This window comes from Cervus canadensis, chromosome 15 (assembly GCF_019320065.1).
Source record: "Cervus canadensis isolate Bull #8, Minnesota chromosome 15, ASM1932006v1, whole genome shotgun sequence".
Lineage (NCBI taxonomy): Eukaryota > Metazoa > Chordata > Mammalia > Artiodactyla > Cervidae > Cervus > Cervus canadensis.
Window position 1 is genome coordinate 10328265 of NC_057400.1, and position 17729 is coordinate 10345993.

A 17729-nucleotide genomic window follows, 5' to 3' on the forward strand; every position below is an offset into this window, starting at 1 on the left:
ATAGCACACACCTGTGTTTTGTTGGCTGTAAAATAAACATTCTTTGGAAGGAGTGACAATTATTTGGGGGGCTACAGAGCTAAATAAGAATGGAGGCCTTTTCCCTACTCCCCAGTATTACACTTCTGGCCTCTGAGCTATGTCTTTTTATAACTGAAGTGTAAGTTGTTTTGCAAATAAGGTTTTGTGGTTAATTTTTAACAAAAATCAAATATCCTAGACTATGTCTGTTGAATTCCTCTATAAGAAAACTCCTCCCATGGTTCCCCACTTCCGTCATGATAAAACCAATACTTACTGAAGGGTCTTACCTATCCAGGGAAAATGCTATTATCAGATATTTATTTGACATTTTATCTCTGCATTTCTACACATTATTAAAATCATCAGATTTCAATATTTAAATCTCAAGTTTTGTGTTATTGCCTCAGGAATGAAAATATTCCTTAATGCTATTCTGAGTCATGAACCCATGTCATGTGCTGTCATGATGCTATACATCTTTCCTTTATAACACATTGGGTTGCTTTTAGATTATACCATTTTAGGGGGCGGTCCTAAAGTGGCGGAGGAATAGGACGAGGAGACCACTTTCTCCCCCACAAGTTCATGGAAAGATTGTTTGAATGCTGAGCAAATTCCACAAAACAACTTCTGAACGCTGTTGGAGGACACCGGGCACCCAGATAGGCAGCCCATTGTCTTCTAAAGGAGGTAGGACAAAATATAAAAGATAAAAAGAGAGATAAAAGATAAAAAGAGAGACAAAAGAGTTAGGCATGGAGACCTGTCCCTGGGAGGGAGTCAAGAAGGATGAGAAGTTTTGAAACACCAGGAAACCCTCTCACTGGCGGGTCTGTGGGGAGTTTTGGAATCTCAGAGGGCAACATACTGGGAGGACAAAAAAAAAAAAAACAAAACAAACAAACAGATTATGTGCCTAACCATAACTCCCAGTGGAAAAGTAGCCCAGATGCTCACGGCTGCCATCAGCAAGTGGGGGCTGAGCAGGGAGGTGCAGGCTGCATTGCTTAAGGTAAGGACTGGGCCTAAATGCCCTGAGGACAATCTGAGGGAGCTAACATGAGATAGCAATCCAAACTGAGGGATAACCAGAGAGAGAGAGGGAGAAGAAGGAAAAAAAAAGAGAGAGAGAGAGAGAACGAAAAAGACAAGCTCTAACCTAAGGCATTGCCAGGCCCACTCACAGAACAAAGGACTGAGCAAATACCAGAGGAGAGCTAGCTGGCTGCAGATGGGCCCATTCTCTGCCGGAGGCAGAGAGGCAGGTGGGCGATAGCCACAGTCGGAAGGCGAGGGGCAATCTTGGCCCCAGAGATGGCATCCTCTACCAAACTGTGAGCAGGCTCCCAATTGCTAGCCAAGTCTTCCTGGAATCCTGGACCATTGACATCCGCCAGGAGGGTCACAGTCAGAGATCAGCTGCCCAGAGGAGACACACGGCACACCTGAGATGGCACTCTTGCTGCACACCCAGGAAACCGAGCGGCTGGGACTGGGGAGGTGATAACACACACCGCCCACCTGGGGAGAGCGTGCTCACCAAGCACCTGGGCGCCTGAACTGCTCAGACCTGGGAAGGGCACAAAATGCAGGCCCAACAGAGTCTGTGGCTTTGTGGAGTACCTGAGAACCGGAACCTGAGCGGCTTAGAACTGGGAAGTGCACAAACCCAAGGCCTGCTTTAGACAGTTCCCCTGCAGAGCAACCTGGAGCCTGAGCAGTGTAGACAGGGAAAGCACACATGCTGTGAGCCGGGGCAAACCTTTCAGTGTGGCCGAGACTGCGAGCGCTCCCCACACATGCCAGTGAGATTTGTTTGCGGTTTTCCTCCCTCCCCTCAGTACAGCTGAACAAGTGGGCCTAAATAAGTGACCACCTCTGCCCCCTTGTGTCAGGGCAGAAATTAGACACAGGAGAGACTTGCAAACAGAAGAAGCCAGAATAAACAAAGAAGAGGAAACCACTTTGGAAGTGACAGATGCAACAGATTAAAACTCTGTAGTTAGCACCTACTACATTGGAAGTGGCCTATAGACCTTGAAAAGAAGTATAAGCTGGAACAAGGAACTATCTGAAATTGAACTGACCCCACACTGTCCTCAACAGCTCCAGAGAAATACCTAGATAAATTTTACTATTATCATTTTTTCAATTTTTTAAATTAATTTTTTTCATTTTTAAGTTCTTTATTACTCCTTTAATTTTCATTTTTACAACCTACTATTACCTTGCCAAAAAAAGACCCAATTTTTGAAGCAAATTTCATATATATTTTTTATAATTTTTTGTGATTTCTTTTTGTTTGTTTGTTTAATATATTTTTGAGAGTTTAACCTCTACTCTAGATTTTCAATCTTTGTTTTTGGTATTTGTTAACAATTTTGTACCTTCAAGAAGCCAATCTTTGGTACCCATTTTTACTTAGGAGTGTGATTACTGGCTTGATGGTCCTCTCCCCCTTTTGACTCTCCTTTTTCTCCCCCAGGTCACCTCTATCTCCTCCCTCTCCCTTCTCTTCTCTACCAAACTCTGTGAATCTCTTTGGGTATTCTGGGCTGTGGAGAACACTTAGGGTACTGATTACTGGCTAGATCTGTGTCTCTCTTTTTAACTCCCCCTCTTCTCCTCCTGGTCACCTCTATCTCCTTACTCCCTCGTCTCTTCTCTATGTAACACTGTGAACCTCTCTGGGTGTTCCAGACTGTGGGGAGCACATCAGGAATTGATAATAGGCTAGATTGCGCTCTCCCCTTTTGATTCCCCCTCTTCTCCTCCTGGTCACCTCTATCTCCCTCCTCCCTCTTCTCTTCCCCATGTAACTCAGTGAACCTCTCTGGGTGTCCCTCACTGTGGAGAATCTTTTCTCCATTAACCTACATGTTTTTTCATTGGTGCAGTTGGATGGAGAAGTCTTGAGGCTACTGAAAGAATAAGACTGAAAATCAGAGGTAGGAGGCTTAAATCCAAAACTTGAGAACACCAGAAAACTTTTGACTCTAGGGAACATAAATTAACAAGAGCTCATCCAAAACCCTCCATACCTACTGAAACTAAGCTCCACCTAAGAGCCAACGAGTTTCATAGAACAAGATACCAAGATAATTCTCCAACAATGCAGGAACATAACCCTAAGCATTAAAATACAGGTGGCCAAAAGTCACACCAAACCCAGACACCTCAAAACTCACTACTGGACACTCCATTGCACTCCAGAGAGAAGAGATCCAGCTCCACCCACAAGAACACTGACACAAGCTTCCCTAACCAGGAAACCTCAACAAGCCATGTGTCCAACCCCACCCACTGGGTGAAACCTCCACATTAAAAAGGAACCACAAACTTCCAACATACAGAAAGGCCACTCCAAACACAGCAATCTAAACAAGATGAAAAGGCAGATAAATATTCAGCAGGTAAAGGAACATGATAAATGCCCACCAAACCAAACAAAAACAGGGAGTCTACCTGAAAAAGAATTCAGAATAATGATAGTAAAAATGATCCAAAATCTTGAAAACAAAATGGAGTTACAGATAAATAGTCTGGAGAGAAGGATAGAGAAGATGCAAGAAATACTTAACAAGGACCTAGAAGAAATATAAAAGAGTCAATCAATAAAGAATAATTCAATAACTGAGATAAAAAAAACACTCTGGAGGGAACCAAGAGTAGAATAACAAGCAGAATATAGTGAGGTGGAAGATAGAATGGTGGAAATAAATGAAGCAGAGAGGAAAAAAGAATTAAAGGAAATGAGGACAACCTCAGAGGCCTCTGGTACAATGTTAAATGCCCCAACATTCGAATCACAGGAGTCCCAGAAGAAGAAGACAAAAAGAACGGCCATGAGAAAATACTTGAGGAGATAATATTTGAAAACTTCCCTGAAATGGGAAAGGAAATAACCACCCATGTCCAAGAAACCCAGAGAGTCCCAAACGGGATAAACCCAAAGTGAAATACCCAAAGACACATATTAATCAAATTAATGAAGATCAAACACAAAGAACAAATATTAAAAGTAGCAAGGGAAAAAACAACAAATAACACACAAGGGAATTCCCATAAGGATAACATCTGATCTTTCAGTAGAAGCTCTTCAGGCCAGAAGGGAATGGCAGGACATATTTAAAGTGATGAAAGAGAAAAGCCTACCACCCAGATCACTGTACCCAGGAAGGATCTCATTCAAACATGAAGGAGAAAGCAAAAGCTTTACAGACAAGCCAAAGCTGAGAGAATTCAGCACCACCAAACCAGCTCTTCCACAATGCTAAAGGATCTTTCCTAGACAGGAAACAGAAAAGTTGTATAAACTTGAACCCAAAACAGCAAATTAAATGGCAATGGGATCATACTTATCAATAATTACCTTAAATGTAGATTTATTGAATGCCCCAACCAAAAGACAAAGACTGGCTGAATGGATACAAAAGTAAGACCCCTATATATGCTGTCTACAAGAGACCCACCTCAAAACCAAGGACACATACAGACTGAAAGGGAACATCTGGAAAAAGATATTTCATGCAAATGGAGACCAAAGGAAAGCAGGATTAGCAATATTCATATCAGGTAAAATAGACTATGAAATAAAGGCCATGAAAAGAGACAAAGAAGGACACTACATAATGATCAAAGGATCAACTCAAGAAGAAGATATAACAATTATAAACATATATGCACCCAACATCAGAACACAACAATATGAAAGGCAAATGCTAAGAAGTATGAAAAGGGAAATTAACTGTAACACAATAATATTGGGAGACATTAATATGTCACTCACACCTATGGATAGATCAACTAAACAGAAAATTAGCAAGGAAACACAAACTTTAAATTATACAATGGACCAGTCAGACCTAATTGATATCTATATGACATTTCACCCCAAAACAATGAATTTCACCTTTTTCTCAAGTGCACATGGAACTTTCTGCAGGACAGATCACATCTTTGGCCATAAATCTAGCCTTGGTAAATCAAAAAACATTAAAATTGTCTCAAGCATCTTTCCTGATCATAATGCGGTAAGATTAGATATCAACTACAGGGAGGGGAAAAAAAAAAAAAAACTATTAAAAATACAAACATATGGAGGCTAGACAACATGATTCTGAATAGCCAACAAATCACAGAAGAAATCAAAAAAGAAATCAAAATATGCAAAGAAAAGAATGAAAATGAAAACACAACAGCCCAAAACTTATGGGATTCTGTAAAAGCAGTGCTAACGGGAAGGTTCATAGCAATACAAGACTACCTCAAGAAACAGGAGGAAAATCAAATAAATAACCTAACTCTACACCTAAAGCAACTATAAAAAGAAGAAATGAAGAACCCCAGGGTTAGTAGAAGGAACGAAATCATAAAAACTAGGGCAGAAATAAATACGAAATAAATAAAGGAGACCATAGCAAAAAATCAACAAAGCTAAAAGCTGGTTCTTTGAGAAGATAAATAGAATAGACAAACCATTAGCCAGACTTATCAAGAAACAAAGGGAGAAGAGTCAAATCAACAAAACTAGAAATGAAAATGGAGAAATTGCAACAGACAACACAGAAATACAAAGGATCATAAGAGACTATTATCAGCAACTATATGTCAATAAAATGGACAAGTTGGAAGAAATGGACAAATTCTTAGAAAAGTATAACTTTCCAAAACTGAACCAGGAAGAAATAGAAAATCTTAACAGACCCATCACAAGCACGGAAATCAAAACTATAATCAGAAAACTTCCAGGAAACAAAACCACCCCAGGACCAGACGACTTCACAGCTGAATTCTACCAAAAATTTAGAGAAGCGCTAACAACTATCCTACCCAAACTCTTCCATAAAATTGCAGAGGAAGGTAAACTTTCAAACTCATTCTATGAGGCTACTATCACCCTAATACCAAAAGCAGACAAAGATGCCAAAACAAAATAAAGCCACAGGCCAGTATCACTGATGAACATAGATGCAAAAATCCTTAACAAAATTCTAGCAAACAGAATCCAACAACATATTAAAAAGATCATACATCATGACCAAGTGGGCTTTATCCCAGGGATGCAAGAACTCTTCAATATTCACAAATCAATCAATGTGATACACCCCATTAACAAATTGAAAGATAAAACATAAAAAGATAATCATAAAAATACATGATTATCTCAGTAGATGCAAAGAAAGTCTTTGACAAAATTCAACATCCATTTATGATAAAAATCCTCCAGAAATCAGGCATAGAAGGAACATACCTCAACATAATAAAAGCCATATATGATAAACCCACAGCAAACATTTTCCTCAATGGTGAAAAATTGAAAGCATCTCCCCTAAAATCAGGAACAAGACAAGGGTGCCCACTCTCACCACTACTATTCAACATAGTTTTGGGCTTTTTAGCCACAGCAATCAGAGAAGAAAAAGAAATAAAAGGAATCCACACTGGAAAAAAGAAGTAAAACTCTCACTGTTTGCAGATGACATGATACTCAACATAGAAAACCCTAAAGACTCCACCAGAAAATTACTAGAGCTAATCAATGAATATAGTAAAGTTGCAGGATATAAAATTAACATACAGAAATCCCTTGCATTCCTATACACCAACAATGAGAAAACAGGAAGAGAAATTAAGGAAACAATTCCATTCACCATTGCAATGAAAAGAATAAAATACTTAGGAATAAATCTACCTAAAAAAACCAAAGACATAGATATAGAAAATTATAAAACACTGATGAAAGAAATAAAAAATGATATAAATAGATGGTGAAATAGACCATGTTCATGGATTGGAAGAATCAATATAGTGAAAATGAATACCCTACCCAAAGCAATCTATAGATTCAATGCAAGCCCTATAAAGCTACCAACAGTATTTTTCACAGAATTAGAATACATAATTTCACAGTGTATGGAAATACAAAAAACCTCAAACAACCAAAGCAATCTTGAGAAAGAAGACTGGAACTGGAGGAATCAACCTGCCTGACCTCAGGCTATACCACAAAGCTACAGTCATCAAGACAATATGGTACCAGCACAAAGACAGAAATATAGATCAGTGGAACAAAATTGAAAGCCCAGAGATAAATCCACGAACCTATGGACACCTTATCTTTGACAAAGGAGGCAAGAATATACAATGGAGAAAAGGCAATCTCTTTAACAAGTGGTGCTGGGAAAACTGGTCAACCACTTGTAAAAGAATGAAACTAGAACACTTTCTAACACCACACAAAAAAATAAACTCAAAATGGATTAAAGATCTAAAGGTAAGACCAGAAACTATAAAACTCCTAGAGGAAAACATAGGCAAAACACTCTCTGACAGAAATCACAGCAGGATTCTCTATGACCCACCTCCCAGAGTAATGGAAATAAAAGTGAAAATAAACAAATCAGACCTAATTAAACTTAAAAGCTTTTGCACCACGAAGGAAACTATAAGCAAGATGAAAAGACAGCCTTCAGAATGGGAGAAAATAATAGCAAATGAAGCAACTGATAAAGAATTAACCTCAAAAATATACAAGCAGCTTCTCCAGCTCAATTCCAGAAAAATAAAAGACCCAATCAAAAAATGGGCCAATGAACTAAACAGACATTTCTCCATGGAAGACATAGAGATGGCTAACAAACACATGAAAAGATGCTCAACATCACTCATATCAGAGAAATGCAAATCAAAATCACAATGAGGTACCATCTCACGCCAGTCAGAATGGTTGCTATCAAAAAGTCTACAAACAATAAATGCTGGAGAGAGTGCAGAAAAAAGGGAACCCTCTTACACTGTAGTGGGAATGCAAACTAGTACAGCCACTATGGAGAACAGTGTGGAGATTCCTTAAAAATCTGGAAATAGAACTGCCATACGACCCAGCAATCCCACTTCTGGGCATACACACTGAGGAAACCAGAATTGAAGGAGACACGTGTACCCCAATGTTCATCACAGCACTGTCTACAATAGCCAGAACATGGAAGCAACCTAGATGTCCATCAGCAGATGAATGGATAAGAAAGCTGTGGTACCTATACACAATGGAATATTACTCAGCCATTAAAAAGAATGTGTTTGAATCAGTTCTAATGAGGTGGATGTAACTGGAGCCTATTATACATAGTGAGGTAAGCCAGAAAGAAAAGCACCAATACAGTATAGTGACGCATATATATGGAATTCTGAAAGATGGTAACGATGACCCTATATGAGAGACAGCAAAAGAGACACAGATATAAAGAACAGTCTTTTGGACTCTGTGGGAGAATATGAGGGTGGGATGATTTGAGAGAAAAGCATTGAACCATGTATACTATCATATGTGAAACAGATCACCAGTCTAGGTTCAATGCATGAGACAGGGTGCTCAGGGCTGGTGCACTGGGATAACCCTGCAGGATGGGATGTGGCAGGAGGTGGGAGGGGTTTCAGGATGGGGAACACATGTACACCCATGGCTGATTCATGTCAATATATGGCAAAACCCACTACAGTATTGTAAAACAATTAGCTTCCAATTAAAATAAATGAATTAATTAAAAAATAAAAACCCATAAATTATACAGTTTTAAATTGATTAATATCTTGATTAGTTTAATAAAGACAAAGGTTCTAATGTGGTTCACCACTGCATCATTCAAGGTCTAGCATGGACAATACTAGCTGTGTGTGCATGCCTGCTAAGTTGCTTCAGTCACGTGCAACTCTGCAATGCTATGGACTGCGGTTCACCGGGCTCCTCTGTCAGTGGAATTCTCCAGGCAACAATACTGGAGTGGATTGCCATGCCCTCCTCTAGGGAATCTTATAGACTTAGGGATTGCACCCAAGTCTCTTAATCTCCTGCATTGGCAGGCAGATTCTTTACCACTAGTGCCACTTGGGAAGACCCATACTAAGCCATAGTAAATGTTAATTTATTTTTTAAAATGACATTCTAGCAAGTCTGTGAATGTGATATTTACATAAAAATTAACATTAGACATTCTATAAAGTATGATTATAAATTATGTGATATACTGATAATAATTATCTGTATTTTGCATGTTTTCTAAGTATACATTATGTCATACTATACTGATAATAACAATTTTAAAAGTAAATGCATCAAATATCAATATCCATATCAATTATTTAATACTACACAGACAAGATGCACATTAAAATTCATTGTTTTGCATATTGGCTTAGGCTTGCATTATTTTTAAGGTGCTATTCCATTCCTTGGCAAGTGGCCCATGTATTAATTGTTATTTTAGAATCAAATTTTGTTTCTTCTCTTGAAAACAAGTTGTAATCTGTCCCAGGTATTGATGACTTGATTATAGTTATTTTATACAAACCACATCAATCCAGTCATATTGACTCATTTAGGACCTATTATGCAATGATCCATCTGGGTGTTAGAGACATAAAGGTATTTATTGTCATTGCTTAGTTGCCAAGTCCTGTTCGACTCTTTTGTAACTCCATGGAGTATAGACCATCAGGCTCCTCGTTCATAGGATTTCCCAGGCACGGATACTGGAATGAGTTGCCATTTCCTTCTTCAGGGGATCTTCTTGACCCAGGATCAAACCCCTGTCTCCTGCATTGACAGGCAGATTCTTTACCACTGAGCCACCAGGGAAGCCCAGATGTAAAGGTGAGGGAGATATTGTGTGTGTGTGTGCCGTAGATAAGCACTTAGAATAGAAATCATGGATTTAAAAGTTACATGGGAATAACTGCTCATAGAACATAACATGTGTGTGATTTGAAACCTGAGGCAAAACTGTAAGCACTTCTAGTGAATACACAAGTGGGATGTGTCTAATCACCTTTCAGAAGAGTTTAAAATTGAAGAGAGGCTTGAAAGAAGAGGAAAGATTCATCATGGGTAAAGCGAGAAGAGTATAACTTCCTGGCAAAGGGAACAGCACACACAATAAAGTGGGAACATAAATGTCTGCTGTCTTTGGGGAATAATAACTAGAAGGGCATGGCCAGTCCATATGGCACCTCAGGGAAATGTTAGGAGACAGTCCTGGGGAAGGGGGTTGGGAGCCAGATAATGAAGCAAACGTTATGCCATGCTAAGGAACTGGCTAGTTTGATGCATAGGAAATTTTACTACAGGAAAAAGCAGGATGCATTCTGAGTATTGAAATTGTGCATTTCTCTAGATTGTTGCCTCAAGAACATAAAGGAATCATAAAGCTGTAAGATGCATGTTCTTTCATTCTAGTCCCTTATTCATTCTGTGTAAGAGGCAGTGATTTCAATGTACAAGTAAAAAGGCTTTGGTAGTATTGATAGTATGAACTGATATTTTCCACATCATTCCTTGTGGAATTTTAAAATTTCTCTTTCTATAATAACATTCCAACTTCATGTTAAGGCATGTTAAACTATTTTGCTTTTCAAAAAGCAAATTCTTGTGTTTAGCAAATAAAAATCTCAAATAAGGAACTTCACTTATGATAGGATAATATTTTACTGTTTATTTTCAGTTTCAAGTATGTATTATTAAAGATACTCTGGAATCAGACAAACAATGGTTTAAATCATCCACCTGCTTATTGTCTGTGAAATGCCTATTATAGTGAATCTCAGCTTCTATTTTGGTGAGTAAAATGGTAAAAATATCTGCCTTCCAATATTGCTAACTGCTTCAAGGGGCATATATATAATGAGTCATCAACTTCAATCAGCCCTTACTCATGTCTTACCTAGAAAGGGCTGAAGTATTGTCTATGTCTTAGGAGGTGAGAAGCCTATGAGTTCATCAGAAATGTACCACCCCCTTGGTAGCACCATACACTCCATCAATGTTACTCAGATTTCTGTATATTTGGGACATTTTTAAGGTAGAGGGGAAAAAATTATTGCCTTAAATCATTTTTATCTTCATACTGCATCTGTGCTCATGCTCATCATGTCTGACTCTTTGTGACCTCAATTATAGCCTGCCAGGCTCCTCTGTTCATGGTATTTTCCAGGCATGGATACTGGAGTGGATTGCCATTTCTTACTCCAGGAGATCTTCCCAATCCAGGGATCAAACCAGTGTCTCTTGTTTCTCCTGCAATGGCAGGTAGATTCTTTATCACCTGGGAAGCTATCTTCATATTACTGACTATATAAATATAAACTTCACATTATCATTTCTAGAACTATTTATTTAAACAACTAGAAAAACCTGCAAATATAAATATAAATCCTTAAATTTAAATTGCAAAGAATGATTCACTATAGCACATGCTATTATTTTGCTTAGATGAAATTGCTGCCATTAGGGACTCTTCAATATTTTATGAACATATGCATGGGCACCACAGAGTCCTGATTGATGATATTTAGGTTCTACTGTGTTCGACACTTTAGTATAATTGTTAGCCACCAGGTTATGGTTCAATGATCCCACCACTTATTTTTTTTTTTTTTCTGTTTGACCTATAGTTTCTTCATTCATAATGTTTCCAGATATTATTTGTGCTGCAATTAGCTAAGGTAAATTGTTTTATAGTAAGTCTGCTTCTGTGTGTTTTCATTAGTCTATAATGAAGTAACAACTTTATGCATCAACAAATCTGAAATATAAGTATAAATATTGATACTAAAATTTCTAGAGAGTAATTGTCAATACATTTGATAATCATACTACTGACAGCCTAATGATTACACTGCTTTTGTTGATATTCTATTTTAAATAGTATAGCATGACAGTATATAATTAAAATTATGAATATTTTATGGATACTAGAGAACACTTCTGTTAGCCATAAAGATTTTGCTGAAATCTAACATAAAAATAGAATTCTTTGAATAACTAAAGTAATATGACTCTTAGTAATAAAAGTTTTTTTTTAAGTTTTTTTTTTAATACTTGATCACTTCAAATAGTATTATGTTCTATTTGAAGTAGCATCTTCATAAATTAAAAAAAAAAATGTTGTGAGAAAATTCTGAGATACCTTTTAAACAGTAGTCATAAAATGTTTGGAATTATTTTTCTAATGAGACTCAGCTTGAGAATGGATGCATTTATATGTACGGCTGAGACCCTTTGCTGTTCCCCTAAAACTTTTATAGTATTGTTAGTTGGCTATACCCCAATACAAAACAAAAAGTTTAAAAAAAAGGATTCAATTTCCTTTATTGTATTACATTGAATCCTTATCATTATTTTGTGCCTCATCCCATAACCTTGGAAAAACAGACAATGAAAAGAAATAGCTTTAAACCACAAGTTCAAAAAAATATGTTTTTGTCATTAAAATGTTTAAGATTTATTGACTTCAGAGTGAAGGCATTTTATCTGATTTAAATTCTCATAACAATCTGAAGTAAACATATCTGATGTTGAATCTCATAATAATATGAAGCAAACATCAATATTCTTATTTTGCACATGTAGAAACTGAGGTTAAAACAGTGAAGAATAAACATATCAAGAATTCAAAAACAAGTAATATGACTTGCAAGTCCCTGTTCCTCTCATTGTAGCAATGGGTGTCTAATTTTTCATGACTATTTTAGTATATATTTTAATTAAAATGGTAAAAAATATGAAACTAAAATTTTAGCTGAATTGCCATGTTCACAAACCTAAAAAGGCAATTTTAGCACCTAACCTGGATTCCCAGTTCTCTTGGTATTATAAAAGCATGCCAGGGAATCTCACAAAACTTAATCATTATTTCTTAAGGGCAAAACAAAATTTGTATCTTTTGGTTATTTTTACATTCACATTTCTAAACACAGAAACATACACAGGGACCCGTAGGAAGAATAAAGTCCACTGATAATTACTTTGCTTTGCTAAGCTAAAATATACCTTTGACATCCTGGCAGACCCAAGTTTACAGATTGGAAATGTTCAAATTCAGGATTAAGAATCCTCTTTTCATATATATAAATATTTATTTTTCCTAAACTGAACACAAAAACATTAAATCACTTATCTGTCAGTATAAAGTTGCTAAGGAAGTATATACTAGTCAGAATAAGAAGTCTCAGGAGTCATTACGTCACAGAGACAACCTAGAAAAACACAGGAACCAAAATGTCTTTATGAGAATTATAGAAGTCATGTAAGAAGTTGCAGTAGCCATGAATGTACAAGGCCAAGAAGAGACGCTCTGAAACACGTCAGAATAATCATTTCACTGTATGCTCCATCACCGCCAGCCACAAGCTGACACAGCTCAGGTCCACTAGGAGAGCAGCCTGCTCCTGGCCTTCCCCTTGGGAAGGAAGAGTGGGACCTATGGGCAATGCTCTCACTCTTTGAAGAGCTGCCTGCCTGAGGGACTGATTTTTGTCTGTCTGACTTGGAGCACTTTCGTCAGTGGATGAAATCAGCATAGTTTGGACGCCTTAGGGCCATTGAAAACAAGGGAACGTAGAGGATGCTCCATGTGGTACCAGAGGGCCTGCAGTGCCACAGAGGACGGGCTGGCTTAGCATGATTGGGAGAGGAATCCCAACTCGTGACTTCTCCTTCCGGAGGAAGGGAAAAGAGTAGAGCATGCGTCTGGCATTCTGGCTTTTCAGACGGCTACTCAAGGGATTTACTTTTGCCTCACCTGACTGGGGGTGCTAATAGGGAGCTGGCATACTTTGGGTGCTTAGGCCACTGAGAAAAAAGGGGAGTAGACAGACTTGAGGCTGTAGCACCACAGGAACTGCTGTATCACAAACAGACGCCAGAGGGAGCAAGAGATTATGAACGACTGAAAAAGAAACCATTAAACCCAATTGGGAAATGACACTTAAAAACCCAGAAAATTGTCAGTCCCCAAAAGATGTTTCAGAAGCTCCCTGAATTTCTAGCTCTACTGAGCAGAATATTGCCCTATGCAAAAGCAGCTTACAAAGACTGAGAATGGTGGCTATTTTTTCAAATACATACTACTCAGCAAAAAAAAAAAAAAAAAAATTCAAAAGACATATAAAGAAACAGGGACACATGGCCAAATCACAGGGATAGAATAAGTCTTTAGAAATCAGCTGCCTGAAAGAGAGAACTACGTATCACCTAGAAAAAAAAACGCAAAATAAATGTCTTAAAGAAGCTCAATGTTCTACCAAAATTGCAGATAGACAAATGAACAAAATGAAAAATGGCACACAAATTAAAATTATAATTTTAAGGAATGGAAACTGAAAAAAAGAGACATAAATTATGGAGCTGAAGAAAACAATAACTGAATTGAAAGCTTCACTAAACAAGTTCAACAGAATATACAATCAAACAGAAGAAAAAGATCAGAACTCAGAGACAGGTAATTTGAAATGATGGAAAAAAGTGAAAAAGCATTAGGGACTAACACAGTACCTTGAAGCAGACCAATACACGCATTTTGAGAGTTCTATTAGGAGAAGACAGAGGATGCAGAAGATGAAGGAGATGCAGATTTGATCCCTGAGTTGGGAAGATCCCCTGGAGAAGGAAATGGCAACCCACTCCAGTATTCTTGCCAGGGAAATCCCTTGGACAGAGGAGCCTGGGGACAGAGAAACATGACAGGCTACAATCCTTGGGATCGCAAAAGAGTTGGACACAACTTAGCAACTGAAACAACAACAGCTGGTGCTTAGGTTTGAAGTGAATGGGAGGTGGGTAGGGCTGCTTGAGGTTCACCTCCCTAGAGAAAACCTAAGCAGCAGTCTGGCTATGTGAAAACACACTGTATTTCAAGCTGCTTTTCTCTGTCCAGATGATCTTCCTTTTGGCTCTTTCAGTCAGCCACTGATCAAAATTCTGCAATGCAACATGAATCCAAAAAGCATTTGTTCATGTGATTCTTATGGTATGTGCATTGTATACACAGCCAGTATCAGAAGACTCTGTTCTAGGCCCCATTCAGGTGGCCAGGAATTGTGCCAGGCAGTTGCTTCGGGGAACAGGCATTTCCAGGTCTTGTGTGGAGGGCCATGAGAACCTCGGGGACGCTGGTGAGGACTTGGACTCCAAGAAGGAAGTAGAGGTTGGAGTGGTGAGTCAGGGAATGACTTCCAAAGGCCGAAATCAGGTTGTCTCTTGGTGAGGTGAGGGTCTGTCTAGACAACTGTTCAGAGCTCAAGGCCAAGGCTCTGAGACTAGGCTCTGCAGGTCAAGCCCAACACACTTCCAGCCAAAGGGAGGAGCCCAGCCACTGAGATGGAGGCAGCATCCGTCCCAGCCCTCAGGAAGTTGGAGCCCAGGTCCAGCCCTTCTCTTGGCCTCTTCTTGGCAGGCAACCTCTGGGACAATTGTGCAGAAGAATCCAGGTCTCAGGGCCATGCACTTCCAGGGAGCACTCAGGAAAGCACCCCGCTCCAGGCCTTGTCCCCACGGGCCTTCCACACCCGAGCCCAGGAGGACTTTGGGACCAGCATGAGGATGCCTTCTTGGAGGCACTTGCCTCACAGATGTGGGCTCCAGCCCCAGCAGCAGGTCGGTGTCATCTATGAGCACAGGCAGAGCACCACTGGTGGGCAGGACCACCACACGGTCAGGGGCCAGGTCAGCTTGTCTAGATCCAGGAACCGCCTTGGACTTGGATTTGGGGCTCGTGGGCTCCTCCCTTTGGCCACGCTTGGCAAGGCCGGATACTCTGACTGGCAGTACCCACCAGGCCGCAGGGGAGGCGCTGGGCCTGCGGGGCCGACTGCCCACCGTCTCAGGGTCACCGCAGGCCTGGCAGAAGGCAAGGAAGAACTCAGTCCTGCAGGAGTGACAGATCAGCTTGACAGGTGAGGCTGCCAGGAGGCGGTGGGATGCGGTTCCTCTGGAAGAGGGCCGAGTCTTCGGAGCTCTGGGGGTGCTTCTCTGGAGTTCTTCAATCCTGGCTTCTAGGAGAGCTGCCGGGCTCGGCCTTACCTGTTTCAGCCTTCACCTCCTTATATGGACGGTTTGAGCAGGAGGGGATCAAGAAGGTTGTGGATGATGCCAGCAGAACCTGAACCTCAAAGCAATCTTCTCGCTAAGCTCCGCCCCTTCCCAGGCTCTGCCCCTAGACATGGAGGTGTCTGTGATACCCTGGCTGTGGTGAGCAGTTCTATGTAGAGAAATAATCTAATAGGGTTCAAGGGGGCAGAGACTAGGCTTCCTGGGTCAAGTTCTTAGTTTTCCTCACGTTGAGCTCATACGTAGAAAGTCTTAATGGAGAGCAGATTAAATTTCAAATTCCCAAGATACGTCACTTGAAAGTGACCTTTTATCTTCTTTGGTCCAGTAGTGGGGTGTTTTTAGCTGACATCCTTAAGCAGCTGTTTTCCTGTATTGTCAATGACTGTCAGATCCTTGCAGTGGATCTGCAAGGATTTCCTTGAAAGGAAATGCAATGTTGGGACTGAGGTTCTTAACAGCTGCTGCAAAATCAACTTACATATCTATCAGTTTAGCACAATGACCATTGTTATACTTCCATCAACTAAACCAAGGGTTTACTTTCTCTAATATGACCTACACTACACTTGGGAGGTGTATCTGTTGTAGCCTGATTGACAGATGATGAGACCATCATGCAAAAGGACTAACCAATTTGCCCAGGAGCCTGGAACTAGCAGAACTGGGTCTCACAGGTCTCTTCAAGCTCCTCTGCAGATGACACAGCCGCAGTACCTTTGATGTATCAGTTTAAAGACGTGTCTACGGGGTTGTCAAGTGGTGTGGCTCAACCACCTGTTCATTTTTAACAGGAGAAAACATCCAGTAATTACTCTGGAATAGGTAATCCTTTCATATGGTTCCCAACCAAGATGAAACACTTCTTTCCCTGTCCTTTAAACATGTGATCACTCACTTTGTTCTCTTTTACAAAATAGCCTATATGCCCTCAATTTTAGAGCCACATAGATTTTTTTGTACAGAATTATGTGGGTTTTTTTTTTATTTTTATTGAAGTGTAGTTGCTTTACAATATTGTGTTAGTTTCTACTGTATAGCAAAGTGAATTATATGTGTGTATATGTGTATATATATATATATATATTTCCCCTTTTTCTTAGATTTTCTTAGATTTAGATCCCCACAGAGCATTGGGTAGAGTTCTTTGTGTTATACAGTAGCTTCTCATTAGTTATTACTTTATACACATTATCAACTGTGCCTATGTGTTAATCCCAATCTCCCATTTCATCCCACTCACCCCTTTCTCCCTTGGTAGGCATACATTTGTTCTTAATGGCAATTTTTTTTTAATTGAGCAAATTATATTTCCCTTTGCTTCTTCCATTTAGATTAAATCTCTTCTCTCAGTCAAAGCTAAAAATGCTATGAGTATCAAGAATATTAAACTTTTAGAATTTTTAAATTTAAAAAATTTAGGCAGTATTACTTCTTTGCCTTTTACTTTTTTTGAAGATCAAGAAGAGAATAAAGGTATGTAACCACTATTAATTCAAATTCTTAACCTTAATAAGAAAGAAAAGTCAGAAATCAAAATGCTTTTATGGCGTTGGCCTTTTGATGATTATGAAGTATTCCTAGTCTGTGAATAGAGAAGGCAATGGCACCCCACTCCAGTACTCTCACCTGGAAAATCCCATGGATGGAGGAGCCTGGTAGGCTGCAGTCCCTGGGGTCACCAAGAGTCGGACACGACTGAACGACTTCACTTTCACTTTTCACTTTCATGCATTGGAGAAGGAAATGGCAACCCACTCCAGTGTTCTTGCCTGGAGAATCCCAGGGACAGGGGAGCCTGGTGGGCTGCCGTCTATGGGGT